We start from the raw sequence: 16,518 nt of genomic DNA, 5'->3' as shown, positions 1-16,518 counted from the left end.
GATTTTTCCGCAGCTGCTCCAAGGGTTGCGGGAATTTGGGGTTCTCTTCTTTCTTTTACTCTAAAAGTAAGTTGTGTGTATGTGTGTGTGTCTATATATATATATATTGTGTATTTGGTTACTAAAATAGTAACTCAAGCCCATTTATCCCGGTCTGTATTTATTTTTGCTCTCATGTGTTATTTAAACTCTATATGTATTTTATATCATTAAATTCTCCGATATTCAAAATACATATTTTTAACACACTTCTTGAATTTATTTGGCATAAATAATTATTTTAATTTACAACTCAATAATTGTTATAATTATGTAAAATTACCGGATAATTAATTACAGGGCCTTACACTTCTCCACCCCTTAAAACGAATTTCGTCCTCGAAATTTCTGTTTATACACATACATCTTACACACGATACGAAACCAACAATACATTACTAAGAATCAAATAGATATGGATAAGATGCTCTCATTTTCTCTTCTGTTTCCCACGTTGATTCTTCTACACCATGCCTCGACCACTGAACACGTACAAGTGGTATAACTTTATTGCGTAAAACTTTATCTTTACGATCCAAGATATATACAGGATACTCAGCATACGATAGAGAAGGGTCGAGTTCAACCTCATCAGGCTGAATCACATGAGACGGATCGGGCTCATACTTACACAACATAGAAACATGGAAAACATCGTGGATGCCAGACAATGATTGTGGAAACTCTAGCCGATAGGCTTAAGTCCCAATACGTTCAACAATCTCATAGGGACCAATGAAACGAGGTGACAACTTACCTCTCATGCCAAAACGAATAACACCTCTAAACGGAGAGATTATCAGAAACACAAAATTTCCAACTTGAAATTCTAGAGGTCGACGACGTCTATTAGCATTTTTTATGTGAATCTAGGGTTACAATCTGAGACTATTGCAACTGGAACTCCATGAAGTCTCACAACATTTTCAATATACAGACGAGTCATCATCTTGTACGGATACCGTCCTCTCATACGGAATAAAGTGTGCCGATTTAGATAATCTGTCGACAATCACCCAAATCGCATCAAAATGGCAAGAAGTACGTGGCAAATGCATGACAAAATCCATAGCCAAGTGGTCCCAGTTCCACTGAGGAACCTCAAGACTATGCAGTAATCCTCCGTGTCTCATTCGTTCTGCTTTGACTTGCTGACAAATCATACAACGAGACACAAACTCAGCCACATCCTTTTTCATATCCTTCTACCAAAACTGAGGCCGTATAATATGATACATTTTTCTGCCTCCTGGGTGGATACTATATCGAGTACAAAGAGCTTCTTTAAGGATGGTTGTACGCAATTCAGGAATATCTGGGACAACCAATCTACCATTAAATCGAAGAGAATCATCTGAGTGAATTGAGAAACCAGATTGGTGTCCTTGAGATACTAACTCATAGGATTTCAGAAGTCGATCATCAGTTTTCTGAGCTGACTTTACAATCTGAATCAACTCTGGCTCAACAGAACTATGAGATACACAAACATCGTTACCTTGGATTTGAAAATCCAACCCAGAAGTGCAAATATCCTCTCGTAACTTAGAAACACAAATCGAGGATATATTAACATCAACAACTTTACGACTCAAAGCATCGGCAATGACATTCACTTTTCTCGGATGATACTGGATCTCACAATCATAATATTTCAAAAGATTCATCCAACGTCTCTGTCTCATATTCAGATCTGAATGAGAGAACAGATACTTCAAGCTTTTGTGATCAGAATATATTACAAATTGCTCACCAAACAAATAATGCCTCCAGATCTTGAGAGCAAAAACAATAGCAGCCAATTCCAAGTCATGTACAAGGATACTTAGACTCATGCGGTTTCAACTGACGAGAACCATAGGCCACAACTCTGCCATACTGCATCAATACACAACCTAATCCTCGATTTGATGCGTCGATACAAACAACAAATCCTCCAGAACCACTTGGGATGGTAAGAACTAGTGCAGAAGTCAATCTCTTCTTCAACTCGACAAAACTTGACTTACATTCATCAGACCAAATGAATCTCTGATTTTTCTGAGTAAGTTGATTGATAGGTCTAGCAATCTTTGAGAAATTTTCGATAAATCTCCGGTAATAACCAGCTAAACCCATGAAACTACGAATTTCTAGCACATTGGTCGGTCATGCCCAATTCAGAACTACTTCCACTTTACTTGGATCGACAGAAATACCATGTTGAGATATGAAATGGCCCAGAAACACCACTTTATCTAACCAAAACTCACACTTGGATAGCTTGGCGTACAACTGCTTCTTTTGAAGAATTCAAAGAACTATTCTCAAATGTTTGGCATGCTTTTCCTCGAACTTGGAATAAACAAGAATATTATCGATGAATACAATCACAAAACGATCGAGATATTTGCGAAATACTCGATTCATCAAATCCATAAACACAGTAGGAGCATTGGTCAAACCAAAAGGCATAACCAAAAATTCAAAGTGTCTGTATCTCGTGCGAAAAGCTATTTTTGGTACATCTTCTTGTCTAACTCGCACTTGATGGTACCCAGAACGGAGATCAATCTTAGAATACACCGAAGTACCTTGCAACTGATCAAATAGGTCATCAATCCTAGGGAGTGGATATTTATTCTTGGCAGTAAACTTATTCAGTTGCCGATAATATTTATTCTTGACAGTAAACTTATTCAGTTGCCGATAATCAATACACATCCGCATCATTCCATTTTTCTTCTTGACAAATAGAATCGGTGCACCCCACGGTGAAGAACTAGAATCTTGTTAGAGATTATAGCTTATTTTGTTCGAATAAATACTCAGCAGATCACAATAATAAGTGCGGAAACGATATGATGATATGAGAGTCAAAACAGTAAAACAATAGAAAATGGAACAGTGTTTGTTTCTGGAAGTTCGAAGGTAAAATCTTCTACGTCTCCCCTTCTTCTGTTTCCAGAAGGTATCACTAAAAGACTTTTGTTTTTACAGTACAACACTTGTACGCACCCAATTCAGTAGGACTTATCATTCGCCTACTGAAACTCTTAGTTTCACACAACACAATGTAATATAGCAAAGTTCTGAAAAGACTCTTTTCAGATTACAGACTTTTCTCAACAAAATATAGTAAAGTGTATAGCTTGTGAAGAGGTGAAGAAACAGCAGCACAAAATTATCTCAAAAGATCAGATGTCTATTATAAAGCGTGTGATGCTTTTCTGTATGTTGAGCTTGAAGATAAGTAGTAGTTGTTGATAGCTCAAATTAGCGTTGGAATAATCGTTGTGTTGATAATAATAATCTTGTTTTCTATAAAGGATTAACCCTTATATATAGAAAACTTTGAATCCAATGTATATAATCAAAACGGCTTCTGAGACTCCTGAATAGGATCAGTTTTAATACCTAAAAAAGGTCATGCAGAAAGCTTCAGAGAAATCAGTCTTGTTCCATGCCAAAACTAGTAAGGAGTGTTAAATATATATATATATATATATATATATATATATATATATATATATATATATTCAGATACAAATAATTGTCTTGTTTATTTTTTTGTTTGACATAATGCCAAAAACAAAATTGATATATTTTTTATACAAAAATTTATTTAAAATGAATGAAATTATTTTAAGTTTGATTATTTATTAATATTGAAAATTATTTGTTAAGTATTTTTAAAATATTAATTATTTAAATAAAATGTTGAATTGAATAATTGAAGTTTAATTGCATTAGATTATTATTGACTTATTTATTATCTTTCGTAAAATCAATATGAAAAAAAATTATATTGAGAGAGATAAATACTTAAAATAAATAAAACATTATTCACGTTTAATTGTTAGTTCAAATAAATTTAAAAAAATCACAATAATAAATTATGAAATCCATAGGGTTCTATAAAAAAAGTTTATAAATGTCAATAAAAGTCATGCAAAATAAATCTACAAGATTATGTGAAAAAATTTAAAAATCTATGAGATTCTGCAAAAGTAAGTATAAATCCACAAAAGTCTGTTATTTAAAAAAAGTCAGCGAATCTCTGCAATGAATAGAAACTTAGATTTAAGAGCAAATGCTCAAAAAAAACTTAAAATTAGAAGACAACTCTCGAATTTAATTTCAAAATTCGAATTTAAGTGTATAAGCTTAGAATATTCAAACTCAAGTTTATATCTTTAAATTTTGAATTTTAAGAAATTCTCATATAGAACTAAACTTAGAGAGAAAAGAGAAGAAGAGAAGATGATGTTGAAAGCCCTATTTATAGAAAATGAAAAACTTTAATAAAAAGTTATATCATTTCACAAATCATTCTTATTAGGCTTGGCCGGTGGCGCCTGAAGTGGCTCCTGAAGAGGCGCCAGCCGTGTGATTTTAAACAAATATTTTAAAAAATTTATATTATATATAAATTTATATTATGTATAATATTACAATATATATATAAATATATATATATATATGAAATGATTATGTGTGTATATATGTATATACACACACACACGCATAATCATTTCAATTCAATCTTTTCACTGGATAAAATTCGAACTCAATTAATTTTTCATTCACCCCTAATTGATAATCGATAGATAATTATGTTCGTTACGTAACTCGTTCGAATTATTTTTATGGATTTTAAAATTTTCTAACACTTCATTCAACATCCAAAAGCCAAAGAAAAATTGTCCACTAAGGCAACATCACAATCCTGAAAAAGATGTCCCAATTGTCCGCATGCATAGCAGATGTCCCAATCATCCACGTGCATATAACATTTTTATCATTTTTCTTAAGGAAAAAATCGTTTAAGTGTATCGCTTTCTCCCATAATCTTTGGGTAAGTCAGAGCTTATCAACAAAGCATTCATCATTTCTCCAATGTTCGAGTTTTCTTTTCAGAACTCTATTTGATTGATGCGAGTGTGGAGCATTAGTTTGATGTATAATGTCCAAAGATAAACAAAACTCATCAAATAAAGCTCCGTATTCTCCTCCTATATCGCTGCGAATACTTTTAATTTGCTTACTAATTTGGTTTTCAACTTCGGTTTTATAGTTTTTGAACACCTCAAGTGCTTAATTTTTACTTCTCAAAATATATACGTAACACTATCTTGTACAATCATCAATTAATGTTATATGGTACTTCTTCTCTCCTCTAGTATGCACAACCTTTAAGTCACCAATTTTGGTGTGAATCAGTTCTAGATGAGTTGTATATATTTCAACATAATAGAAAAACATTTTGGTCATTTTTGCTTTAACACATAATTCACATTTATATGTTGGCTCAACATTAAACTTAGGCAATAAATACAAATTTATTAAATGGCCTAGAACATTAAAATTTACATGTCCTAAACTAACATACTATAAATCAGAACATTCAAGCAAGTACATAGAATTTTTAATTTTATTGTCATCAAACTCGCGGCGAACCGCTATTGCACTCGACTTGAAGATGTTCTCATCAAGATATACTTCCTTACAAAATGACTAATCTTGATCAATACAAATTTATTAGACTCAAATACGGTTGTCTTCTTCAATACTCAACCTCATAATCAAATCCTTGAATCTCATTTATTTCACAAGAATGAAGTTTTTCCATCAAATCAACAACTTGAAATGACTCTCTTAGACTCACCCATTCCGTAGGAATCTCGTGTAATGGTACTTGTATTTCTTGCACTTCACTCACCAGAGATTTGGAGTCTACAATCTTGAAATCCAAGAAACATCCCACAATGAACTTTTTAAGGCTGACATCTTCTGTGTTATACTTCTTTTCCACCATGACTCTTTTGTGGTTTTTACTTAACAATGTACATTATATAATTTATTGTCAAGTCCACTGAGAATGTTATTTTTGCATAGAAATTTCTTTGAATTCATGCATCCGCTACAGCACTTCTCCGAGGATAAATTTTAGAGTTGTAAGATAATCTTTTGAAATATGCACCGTCGAACTTTTCTGGCCTTTCTTATTGTGACAGTGGATCACGAGTTGTCGTCATTGATGAGAAAGCACTACAAGAAAAAAGATATATGACAACGGTGAAAAACAGTTGTCGTATGTCCTGAAAAACCATTGTTAAAGCCCCTGTGGTTAAAGGGTTCGCTCAAAGACAACGGTTTTTCAGCGTAGTTGTAGCTACACTTTGCGACGGTCAAATAAAAATAGCAACAAATTTAATAAACCGTCGCTATTTATAGACAATTTGCGACGGTTGTTGCTAAAACCGTCGCTAATAGCGACGGTAATTGCAAAAACTGTCGCATATTTTAAATTTGCGACTTTTTGTTTAAAACCGTCGCTAAAGAATTGCTAAAATTTCGCGACGGAGTTAGAAAAACCGTCGCTAAGTTAAAACATACGACGGTTTTACTTACCGTCGCTAATTTTAGCAACGATTTTAAGCAAAACCTTCGCTATTTTTAAATTAGTGACGGCTTTGCTGAAACCTTCGCTACACTTAGTGACTGTTTAAGCAAACCGTCTCTAAATATGGCAACCGTTGCTTCAAACCGTTGTTATTTGTCCAAAAAACACGGTAATCAACAACGATTTTAGAAAACTGTTGTCGATTGTCCAAAAAAACACGCTCAAAGACAATAGTTTTAGAAAAACTGTCGCTAATTTAAAACATCGACGGTTTTACTTAAAACCGTTGCTAGTAAGCAAAACCGTCGCTATTTTTAAATTAGCGACGGTTTTGCTTAAACCGTCGCTAAGTATAGCGACGGTTTCAGCAAACCCGTCACTCAATAAAAATCGTTGTCTTTTGCCCCCGAAAGACAACGGTTTTTATAAAACCGTTGTCTTTTGCTTAAAAAACGCACATACGACAATTGTTTTTGAAAGTTCTGTTTCCACAATGTATGTGTGAGTTGAGAGTGAGTGTTGTGTGTATCAGAATGTAGGTGTTGTGCGTAGGTGTTGTAACACCCACGACAACATGCAGCGGAAATTATGATTTTAACACACCTACACATAGCTGGAATAATGATAATAATACGAGATACGAGATGTAAATTATGCACAAGTATAAAATACTTGTGCGGTGCCTCAGGGCAAAATAATTCACTAGAAAAACTTGTAAGTTTACAAAAACCAATACTAGTGAAAGAATAAAACAACTCCCTTATTAAGGCGAGTAACAAATTGCATCCTAAACCTCTAACAAACCGTATAACCAAAATACATAAGATGCATCAACTGAGAAGTGAAAAAAATCTTCAAAACTCCACACACTAATCAACACGGTGATTAGGTGTTGTCTTCGGATGTTGGCAGCACTTCACAGCAACAAGTTATCAATCACGAGATGGCTTCAATCAGAAAACCTTTTCTTCGTACAAATGCATCTCTGTCTCTCCGAAAGTTTTTGCTCTGTATCGTCACTCTCTCACACTTTCGTTTCTTCTCCTTTGAGTCCTATTTAACATAGAAAAACCAATTTCATTAGGAAACAAACTCTTTTTAAAACAAGGATAATATCTTAAAGATATTGTGATATCATATCTTAAAGATATTACGAGTCATATCAAAATATAGTCTTATATCACATATTGAATTTATAAGAGATCATATCATCAATTTCGAGATTATCCTCATGTCTAGAAAGGCAAAATATTAAAGATAAAAAAGGAAAATATATCAAGGAATAAAATTCCTTTCAGTTTTCACTAAAACCATTGTTAAAAAGTATACGACAACGGTTTTAGTAAAAACTGTTGTCGTATATGCGTTGTTGTTTTGGTTTTTTCTTGTAGTGAAGTCATCTTCAAACTTTTAAGTGTTTTCTTATCATGTTTGATTCTTCTATTTGTTTTGTTTTTTTCTACAGCGACATATTGTTTTATGATGTGAGTGTTTTTTGGGGTCAAGACGATATAATTAAGATTTCATTAATATAATCTATGATTGAATTGAATGCAGAAAAATCGAAAATGGTTCACAATTGTTCGTCAAATAGTGTACTCGGCGTCCACGCACTCTCTACTGGAGTGCCATACAACCATTTTTTGGACACACTCGCACTCTCTTGTCTGTGTGGAATTCGATTCATTAAGACCAAAAATTCCAACAATAAAAACATTAATTATAAACTTTTAAAACAAGTAAACCAAATTTAAGGAAAAGCAAAATAAACGTGATCTCAAAGTAGCAAAATATCTAATTATCTACACTCTAAATATAATTTTTTTTAAAAAATAAGAAAATAGGAATCGAAAATTATAACAATATCAACCAAAAGCCACTTACGTGTTGTATCTAAAAAAAAACCACTTACGTTTCTTTGAAATGCACGACTTTTTCGTAAATATCAACTGATACAAACATCGTCCTAACTAGTACATTAGCAGGGAAAAAAAATAAAATTAAATAACTGCATTGACCTTTACAAAAATAATTCTTTCATAGCATATCTGATTGAAAATAGTAGAAAATGATTTAATAAATTTTAAATATATAAATAACATATTTAACTAACTAAAATCATGTGATGAATAATGTCCGTATAAATAACTAATACATGAAACGTATAAAAAAATATATAGTAAATTTTTAACACAAATAAAAGTCACTAAATTATAAATTAAGATATTAAAAAATTCAAAATATATTTATGCTGATATAGATGAGAAATAACAATGAAAGAAAATATTTTTGGAATAAATGATTGAGCAAAATTGATGTTTTCTCATTGATATTTGAGAAGAAAAAAACCGTAAAATAAAAGTGATCTTATAAAAAGTTCATTTTTCACTAAATTTTATGTAAAAAAACTCACAAGGCCAAACTCTAATAACGCATTATAAATTTTCTTTGATATTTGATTGAAAAAACATATGCAGTTTCTTACTAAAAATATGTTATATTGGTTAAAATTTATTTTAAATTAATTATTAAGATAAATAGATTTAAAAATTTATTAATCTAATTTTGTATACAATTACAATAAATTTCAATTAAAGAAAATGAAAACCGTTTGAAAATTATTTGTTTCGTTTCCTATACTTAATTTTTTAATGCTTTTTTTACAATTAATTTTGAATATTTAAATAAAAAAATCAAACATAAATATATAAGAATTTGAAGCCAAATTTTTATAATGAATACATAATATCCATTTATATATATAAAAAAAATTAACATCAGATAAGTTTCATTTTTCTAAAAAAAACAAGAAGCAAATATCGTAATAAAATAAAATTCATTTTTCTTATAAAAGAAGAAGCAAATATCGTAATATACCTAAATAATGATATTAATTTAAAACTTTTAAATTGTTGATATTTTTTCTATTAAAATTATATTACAATATAATAAATTATTACACTATTTTAGGAATAATTTTGAAACTTATTATACGGGTTTTTGTGGAATAAAATTATAGTAAAACAAATATCTCAATTTTTTATTCAACTAAGGATATTCCACCAGCTCGTTTAGGGCAAGTGATAAAGAACACCCTAAACACAAGGAAAAGAAGCTTAAATTTCTAACATCGTGAAAAATTTAAATACGTATCAATTATTATGCAAGAACCATAAGTATATTATATAAGCGAACTTTTGTTTGTTTAAAAAGCTCACCCATCGCTTGAAATCTCTGGTTCTCATTCGCAGTGGAAAATGGCTTCCATTCTTGATGATCTCCTATTGCTACTCTTACTTTTCCCTGTTATCGTCATTTTCATCCATCGATGGCACAAAAACACCGCGAAGAAAACTAGTTACCCCCCAGGTCCTCGAGGGCTCCCGTTAATTGGAAACTTGCTCCAGTTTGACAGCCTAAATCCTCATCTTTTCTTGTATAACCTTTCCAAGAAACATGGCCCCATCATGTCCATGAAGCTTGGCAGTGTGCCACTGATTATCATTTCATCGGCCAAAATAGCCAAAGAAGCATTCGCCAGCAACGATATAGTCATCTCGAATTGACCACATCTAACAGGCCAACAGAAGCTATCCTACAATGGCCAAGATATTGGCTTCTCGGCTTATAACGACTGCTGGAGAGAGAGGAGAAAAATTTCCGTTATACACCTCTTTAGTCTAAAGCGAGTAAATTCTTTCGCCCCGATTCGTAGGGAGGAGGTTTTCCACATGATCAAGGATGTATCCAAGAGAGCAGATAAATTTGAGCCTATCGACTTAAGTGAAACATTAATATCTTTGTCGAGCAGCATTATCTGTCGAGCTGCTTTTGGGAAATTTTATAGGGAGACTTCCTCCGTCAAACGAACCTTTGATGTGCTTGTACACGAAGTTCAGGCGATACTCACTGGTTTCTTTTGGGCCGATTACTTTCCTATGTTAGGTTGGATGGATAAAGTTACCGGGATGGTTTCTCGACTAGAGAAATGTTTCGAGAATTTGGACTCGTTCTACCAAGAACTCATCGACGAGCACATTAGCTCGAATAGGCCACAGTCGATGGAAGGTGACTTTCTTGATATACTGATCAAGTTGAAAGAAGGGAATGCAAGTTCGGTTGATATAAGCTGGGATCATATTAAGGCTATGCTCATGGTAAGTATCAGTTAAATATTAGCAAAATACAGTATTTACCTAAAATAGTTGCAACACTTTCCCGGGAGGTAACATTATGTTTACAGCTTGATCACTTATGGATGTAGATTAAGTCGAACCGGCTCACATGCTTATTAAGCCAAATTCGACACAAATTCGATCGTGCTAGATCCAATTCGAGCTCTAGCTCACAAATTCCGGCGTTCTGACATGTTTAGTTGCTAAAAACTCGTGAGCTAGATCACTTAAAATTGATTTTAAAATATTTTTTTACATTATTTTTAAAAATAAAATAAAATAGTTTACTGTTATTTTATGTATTTATAAAAATAATAAAAGATAAATGACATGTTACTTGATGTGAATATTGTTAATCGATTCATCTTGCCAAAAATATATTCACTGCAGAACATCTTTATAGCCGGAACAGACACAAGTTCGTCCGTGGTAACTTGGGCGATGACGGCTCTCGTGAAGAAGCCTGATGCGATGAGAAGAGTTCAACAAGAAATAAGAAGGATAGTCGAAAAGAAACCCTTCGTGGACGAAGAAGACATCCAAAAACTACCATATTTTAAAGCAGTGATTAAGGAGGCTATGAGATTTTATCCACCAGTTCCACTTCTTGTCCCAAGAGAAACAACACAAAGGTTTTTTATTGATGGTTATGAAATCCAACCTAAAACGATGATTTATTTCAACTTTTGGTCTATTGGTAGAGATCCCGAGTACTGGAAAAACCCAAATGAATTCTCACCTGATCGATTCTTAGATAGCAAAATCGACTATAAAGGGCGAGATTTCGGGTTAATTCCATTTGGATCTGGCAGAAGAGCCTGCCCTGGGATATTGCTAGGTATTGCAACTGTGGAACTGGCACTTGCTAATCTTCTTTTCGCATTCGACTGGGAATTACCAGATGGAATGACCAAAGAAGATGTCGACACCGATGCATTGCCGGGAATGGTGATGCATAAGAAAAACCCTCTCTGCCTTAAGGCCAAGAGCTACATATGATTACTATGTTTTTGTTAAGGATTGAGCAATGAATATGTAAGTTGCATTTGAATGAGAAATAATCATAAATTATTGTGTCGCAATATATATTTTCCCTCAATTTTTTTTTTTTTTTTTGGTCACTTCGATATCATATTTAAATAATTCTTTAAAATTATAAACATAGAAAGGCAATTTAAGTAAAATATGATTCTGATATTATTTTTTTCAATTAAAAATTTAAATCTAATTACATTCATATCAAAATTTTCTCATTACAGATAAAAGATCTGATATTGCATTCTCGAATTGCAATAACAAATTGTTAAAGAATTTCTTTAGCCTTTCACATAATTGGTTCTATAGATATTTTTACTCATGTTAAACAATGAATTTTTTTATTAGAAAATAACATATCTGGTTGGCTCTAGCTTTTTAAGTCGGAAATACAATAATATATTTTAAATTATTAAAATCGATTAATATCATTTACTTATTTATATATATACATACACGTATATAAATGTATGTATAATGAATTTTTTTATGTTAATTCAAGAAAGCTGATACACACATGAATGAAATATAATGAATTTTTCGTAATTAAATTTACATTTCTGAATCAAAAAATTATTATTTAAAATAATTAGTTAATGATTTTAGATTATTTAATACCTCTCAAAATTAATAAAATAAAGTTTTACTATAAATAATAATTGAGAAAAAGTTTTCTGGTCTATTAACTTGCTCAATTTAGTGTTTTAGTCCACTAAGTTTTCAAATTTTTTTTGTACACCAAATTTTAATTTTTGCTCATTTTGGTATAATTGCTGATGCGATATTGGAAAAATGCTGACTTGTCAGATATCACGTTAGGAATTTGACCAAACTAGCCAAAAAATAAATCGTAGTATACAAAAATCAAACTTTGAAAACTTAATGAACTAAAACCCTAAATTTAACTAAATTAGTAGAAAGTCTAATTGTACACCCCAGATTCAACGACTGTTCTTACTGTACCAAGACGAATCTTTCCAGCGTACTTATGTTTTCACTAACACGCTTCCTAGGAAAAGTCCCAAGGTATCACCCATCCCAGAATTATCCCAAGTCAAGCACGCTTAATTTTGAAGTTTTTATATGATGAATTTCTCAAAAGAAGACGCGTCTTCTTGATATGAATAGTGCATATCAAATCTTTTAAGCATTCCTAAACTGTACGCACATTCTCATACTTGAACAGTTTTGAAATTCCTCTCATTCCAACGTGAAATAGATTCATTCATGTTCCATTCGCCTAGAAATCTGCTAGGAGCCTCTTATTGTTCGTGAAACCTCATGGCATCAGCGATCACCCCCTGTCCTCTTCGGCCTATATGTTCGAAGCATAGCAATGTGTTCCGGGCGTCACATGCCCACCAGCTTCCGCTTGGTCCGTCCTCGAACCACGCCGTACTAAGCGAATGCTCTAATACCACTTAAATGTCATACCCCGAGATCGAGGTTGGTCGACATCGACGTTGTTTCACAATCACACAATCTGTAAACAACAAGACTCGTAGTAATCAAATATCCAAAGCAGTCTATTTCATAAATCATATCAATGTCTTTATAAAATTTGAACATGTGGAAGCGTAAAACGTAATAAAAACAAAATAACAGGGCTGGTTTTAAATGAAGTAACATTTTCACTATCCTCATAAATATTCATATATTTTTCCTACGTTATAATTGGTCTATTATACCAAGGTTATTGAGCCTATCTTTCTACCCAATTATTTATATCAAAAGATGGATTTTCTAAACCACAAACACACACTCAAAGCATTAGAAACCTAGGGTTTCTCTCTCCACCCCACACAAACACACACCACACGTTTTTGAAGCAATTCACATCAACTTTGAAGGAAAAATGCAGTAAGGATTCTCCGTCTCTCCGGCAACGTCCCTCGCGTCTATAATTGAATCTTCGTGTGTGAATCATGCAAAGGCACGCATTATTCTTTTTTTCTCATCAGACATACCATATTATGTGTGAATATAATTGTTGCGTCAAAAATCTGATGTCCCTCCTTTTATTTTCTTTTTTATGGCATATACATGGAAAACTTGTATTCTTTTGACATGAAACTCATTGTATTGATGTTGCACAAGGGGCTGCCAGGTTAGCGTTGATATGAGCTTGATTTAGGGGTGATTTAGGAGTCCTAGATGGGGTTGTACATGAAGAGAAAAATATGAACGAAAATTTTGGATCATGAATAGCTAAGGCAAGGTTTGGGATGATAAAAGGGGAGGCCGCGCGGGGTGCTTTCCAGGCGATAGGCTGGGCTCATGAGGGTCCTAGCATCAAGCCATGGGGGTCCACGCACTGCTGGAGAGGTTGGATAGGGTAGGCGCACGGCTAGGGCACTTCCTAGCCGTGGCCGCGTGCAAGGGTTGGAGAACCATGCACGTCCTCGTGCATGGCTCGCTAAGACTAGTCCAGCAGGTTCCTAAGAGTTTGGTCGAGGTCCTAGTATGGTTGGTTAGGATCTGGTCACGATGGTTAAGGACTAGGGTCGAAGGAACTCGAGGATGGTTAGGGCTAGGGTTTGGACAAAATGTACAGAAAAATTCAGTAGCCTTCTAGGCATTTCCGAGGGTTCTAACTGGCTTGAATTGGGTTGAAAAAAGGTTGATTAGGTGTTAGTAAGCTATGGTGAATGTTTGTTAAAGTTTGGTTAAGATTCGAGTTGATTCGGATTAAACCAGGACTTCGGTTCAAGTTATAAAACGAATTACGAATTTAGTCAAGAGCCTAAGTTTACATCTAAGAAATGATCATGGGTGTGTTTTAAGGTGTTATGGCAAGTTTGGATAGATTCGGGTCGAAGTTTTAATGTCCAAGGGTAAAATAAGAAAGTTAGGGTTTCAGGAGAAAAACAGTCATTTTACACCTGAAAAATGTTACGAGTCATGGCATTATCCTGAATGTTGTAATGAGTGTTAAAATTTTTGTTTGAAAGAATATGGAATTTTATGATGGAAAAGACGAAATGTTAAAAGACGTGTTGCATGCTTGGTTTAAAAGAAAATGATATCTATGCATGTATTTTTGTAAAGCGATGGAAATGCTGAAAATGTTTTGAATGCTTAATTGTGACGGTGATGCAGCCCATAACTTGTGAGTCACAGAATATCCCAACAGTTTTGAAATCTATCAATTATCCCTTTCATGTTATCGATTTGTATCAAATAGACGAGCTAGTTAATTTTGGACCTCTATATTTAATGTAATCAATTATTTGTCGAATGCACACCTATTTAACAGAGTTGTCGAACCCCAAGGAGGAAAAAAAAAACAAAACAAAGGCTTAAAAGATTCATAATGTTGCCTTGTAACCCAGTACTGATCAATTATTGTATGTTCTTAGCATCAAAAAGGAGCTTTTTCAAAGCTTAACGAGCTTCTCTTTTCCACTTCAAAATGGTTCTCTTTCTGCTTCTACTTTTCACAGTTATCATCATTTTGATCCATCGATGGCACGAAAAACACCAGGGATCCCGTTAATTGAAAACTTGCACCTGTTCGACAGCCTAAATCCTCATCTATTCTTGTATAACCTTCCAAGAAACATGGCACCATTATGTCCAGGAAGCTTGGAAGCGTGCCACTGATTGTCATTCCATCGGCCAAAATAGCCAAACAGACGCAAGTTCAACTTGCTGAAGCTATTTTGAGCCCGAGCTCATAAATTAATTCCTTCTAAACCTCAGAAACCTGTAATCTTGACCATGAACTTAAAATTGATTATAAAATATTTTTGTATCTTAATAATATATATATATAAGGAAAAAAACATTATGTTTATAACACAAGGAAAATTGCGATATTATGTTGTTATGCTTGTCAGTTTTTCGATTTTTGTTCTTTATATTGTCGAATTTGGGTTGTGGACATATACCTTTCAATTTTTCCGCAGTTTTAATTCTTTTTCAATAGAAATATTAACGTGACAACATCACGTCAAGCTAATAGTGACCTTTTTAATATTTCTGGTATTATAATAATATATGATTACTTTTTACAAATGCACACATTATATAAAACCATTATCAATCCTTGTGTATGCAAAACTCATCAACACAGTAATTAGCTCGGACTCGAAAAATTCATTGTGTGACGACGGAAAATTTTCTACTGCAAACAAAGTCATGCCTAACAATCAAGACGGCGTCTATGTAGAGACCGACTCAATATATCGGTCTCAAATTCGAGACCGACAGTAATATCTCGGTCTCAACTTAGAGACCTAAATAAAAATTCGGTCTCCAATTTGTGAATAGAACTAAAAATCGAGGTACAAAATAATTTTAAATAAAAAACGTGACAAAAATAAATTTAATGACCGATATTACTAACTTCGGTCTCAAATTTGGGACGAAATTTCGTTTCAAGACCAAATTATAACACTCCTCCCCAACTCAAGGGGGAAAAATGTCCAAGGCAGAATTTTCAAGATTACTGAATGTATATACTAGTTAGGAGTTGTAAACGAATCGAACCGGTTCACAAGTTTTTCAAGCTTGTTTGATTCTAAATTATCAAACCAGAGTTAAAATTATTTTTTTTACTGGTTTGTGACTCTTAATATTTTATTAATATAATTAAATATGTTCATATTTCGAGCTTTTCGGAAATTTCATTCTCAAACCTTAATGTTCGAGTAATAGTTCGAATAGCTCGCGAATAGGCCACCACTCGAACCAAAAAAATTAAATTTGTACGAGTTTCGAATCGTGCTCGAGCTCGAATATACTTCATTCAAGATGAATTCGAGCCTTAATTTTTTAGTAATATTTGACTTGATTCGGTTAGTTTCAACACCAAATTATATGTAAGAAAAAAATAAAATCAAAGAAAGTAAAACTACAGAAGGCAACATATTATTGTTAATA

The 16,518-nt window shown here is 33.0% G+C and overlaps 1 pseudogene; it reads left to right on the top strand.

Annotated features, from left to right (window-relative positions):
• Positions 1-9,654: 9,654 nt before the first annotated feature.
• LOC142545011 (6,7,8-trihydroxycoumarin synthase-like) lies at positions 9,655-11,655 on the top strand (annotated as a pseudogene).
• The last annotated feature ends 4,863 nt before the right edge of the window (positions 11,656-16,518 follow it).

Source organism: Primulina tabacum, chromosome 5 (genome assembly GCF_025594145.1).
Source record: "Primulina tabacum isolate GXHZ01 chromosome 5, ASM2559414v2, whole genome shotgun sequence".
Taxonomy (NCBI): Eukaryota; Viridiplantae; Streptophyta; class Magnoliopsida; order Lamiales; family Gesneriaceae; genus Primulina; species Primulina tabacum.
Note: the sequence above shows the minus strand (reverse complement) of the source record. Positions and strands in the feature narration are given on the sequence as shown.